The 2994-nt window shown below is 44.5% G+C and overlaps 1 pseudogene; it reads right to left on the bottom strand.

The window, feature by feature from the left end:
- Positions 1–449: 449 nt before the first annotated feature.
- On the bottom strand, positions 450–1669 carry LOC100619914 (polyadenylate-binding protein 4-like; annotated as a pseudogene).
- Between the last annotated feature and the right edge of the window lie 1325 nt (positions 1670–2994).

Here is a 2994-nt window from a genome sequence, read left to right as displayed (position 1 = left end):
CGAGTTCTCACATCGAAATGGGGAGTGTTTCCCCGTAGGGCATTGGTTCCCATGGAGGATTGATTCCTCAATGTGGACATTTTTCACATTCACAAGTCTGAGAAATTTCAGAATTACAATCCCCCTTGATGATCATTGGGAGACCAGTCTCCCCACTGGTCATTTCACATAATCAATTTGTAATCCTCAATGCACTTCTAACTAGAGATAGACATGATCTTCAACTTTCTAAGAGGAATTAGAACAGTGAGGGAGGAAATAGGCCAGAAAAGAAAGCAAAACCAATATTTTGCTAGGCGCATTGAGAGAATGCCTGGGGTTAGGTGTGGAAGAGCAGGGCGTTTCTGAGATTGAGGAGTGGTGTTTGGTTCTCTTTGAAATTCTTGAGATCTTCCACATTTTTGCCATCTGGGATTCGTTGTCATCTGGGGTATTTTTTTGAGAGCATGTTAAGGAATTCTATTCTGAGCCTGGAGTACTGCTGGTATGAAGATGCCCCCAGGAGTTGTCTGAAACTGATTGATGATGTTGAGTTCATTCCTGCGACCTGCTGCATATACTGATTGGTTAGGTGAGCTTTCCTTTCTTCTTTCCTCTGTGCAAGTGGAACAAATAAGGGCTTTGAGCCCACAATGGGCTCATTCATTTCTGTTACTGCTTTGGTTACCTCATCAGGTGAAGAGAAGCAGACAAATCCAAAATCTCTACTTCTCCCATCCTCGAGCATTACCTTGGTCGTGGTATTTGATCCAAAAGGAGAATATTCCTTCCTTAATTTTTTATCATCAATGGTGTCATCCAAGTTCTTTACTGCTCAAATTTCCATTTTAATTCAGCCTGACTTTCAACTTTTTTCTGTGCCTGGCCTAAACATACCATCTTTCCATTGATGTCTTTTCCATTCATTTCTTCATCTGCCTTATTGGCATCTTCATGCTTCTCAAAACTCACAAGGCCAAAGATTTTGGATTTTCCACTAGCGTCATCACTTTGACACTCAGTTTTACCATATTTGCTGAAAATCTCCTTCAGTCTTTCTTCATCTATATCATCACCAAAGTTTTTGATGTACACATTGGTGAATTCCTTAGCTTTGGCTCCAATCTCCACTTCTCGTTCTTTCCTTGACTTGAGTCTACCAACAAACACTTTTCGGTCATTGAGAAGCATGCCTTCTCAATGGCCCTATCTGCAGTATACTGGGTCTCAAAGTGCACAAATGCGTAGCTTTTAGAACCATTTTCATCACACACCACCTTGCAGGACAAGATGTTCCCAAATGCTGAAAAGGTGTCATAAAGTACCTTGTTGTCTATGGCCTTATCCAGGTTTTTAACGAAAACATTATTCGGTTTTTTAATGAAAACATTCCTAACTCCTGATTTCCTCAATGAGGGATCCCATTGAGACCACATGATATGGATTGGTTTGCCTTTAATGACATCAAAGTTCATAGTATCCAAGGCAGGTTCAGCATCAGCTCTTTGCTGAAAATTGACATAGGCATATCCCAGGGAGTGCCTGGTAATCATCTCCTTGCATACCCGAATGGACAGCACGTGTCTAGGAGGGCTCAACTTCTCTTACAGCATGGCTTCGGTGACATCTGAGTGCAAGTCACAGACATATATAGGGAGGCCATAGGGTAACTGCTGGCAGCAGTGTTCATCTCCCCACCCCCAACACCCCAAGCCCTGCCAGGAGGAACTCTTTCTGGAACCAAAGCAAGGGGAAAAAAAGAGAAGACTTTTAGAATTTTGGCTGAGTTCAAAATCTAGCCAGAAACAAGGGGAAAGAGAAGTCTGAGTCAGCCAGTAAATGTTTTGGAGCCCCAAGGAAACGTGGAGACGAAGCCTGGAGTATCAGAGTCGCATATTATGGGAAACACAAGCGAAACGGAGAAGCACGACAAAAATGGGGTGAAACCCACGGTTCAGCCTTCTGGCTTCAATTTTGAACCCCCAGAGTGGAGCCCTATTCCCGCTTGGGTGGTCCCTGAGCTCTTCCCAACTCAACAGCCCCCTTCAACGAGGCCTCGCAGGCGGGCGGTGGCAGCTGTCACCTTCCCTGTAGGGGATAGAAGCAGGGGAGAAGCCACGTGGGGGAACACGGCAGCCGTGGACATGGGGAGGGAAAGTGCAAGGAGGGAGGGAGGTGACTGGCACATGGTTCAAGGACACATGGGGGTCGGGTACAGGAGCGAGAGCAGCAGCGGGAGGAGGAAATTTGTTATAGTATGTAATTGGTAATAAATAAAAAATATTTTGACAACTTTGTTTTATTAAAATTGGCTTTCCTTATAACTTTGTGTATTTTATGGCTTTAAAAATATTATTTTGGGGGCAGCTGGTGGGTTGCTCAGTGGATTGAGAGCCAGGCCTAGAGATAGCCAGTCCCAGGTTCAAATCTGGCTTCAGACACTTCCTAGCTGTGCGATCCTGTTACAAGGGAATCACTTTAAAAGACTGATATATATTAATTTAAGGTCGCCAAGGAATTCAGCTATGTAATTCCTAAATGAAAACTCAAGTCAGCTGTCAACCTTTTATGGAGTTTAATTTCAATAGGAGGAAGAAAGGAATTTGAGATAGAGAGAGAGAAAAAGGGAGAGAAGGGAATAGGGCTTAAATACCCCTTCTGTTTAGGCTGGGCCAAAAGGCCCAAGCCCTTAGATAGCTGGGGCAAAGAAAAAAGATCAGTCCCTATTACTCACGTGACCAAAATGGAGAAACAGTCTCAGAGGCCCCCACCTTCAGCTTCCTTCAGAGCAAGCTTCTCAGAGTACACTGCCACCACTCCGACCAACTCCTCAACCACCCCGGAGTCTTCAGACCCCCCTGATCTTTAAGGAAACCATCCAAATTGCCTCCCCTCAGTTCTCACATCTACCAATCACTGTCCATCAATTTCCCTGTGCCAATGGAGGCTCTAGCTTAACCCAGGACCGCCCAGAGTCTTTGCACATGTCTGTTGAAGGTCATATTTTCAAATGAT

This window comes from Monodelphis domestica, chromosome 2 (genome assembly GCF_027887165.1).
Source record: "Monodelphis domestica isolate mMonDom1 chromosome 2, mMonDom1.pri, whole genome shotgun sequence".
Classification (NCBI taxonomy): domain Eukaryota; kingdom Metazoa; phylum Chordata; class Mammalia; order Didelphimorphia; family Didelphidae; genus Monodelphis; species Monodelphis domestica.
The sequence above is the reverse complement of the archived record's forward strand: the minus strand, read 5'-3'. Positions and strand labels throughout refer to the sequence as shown.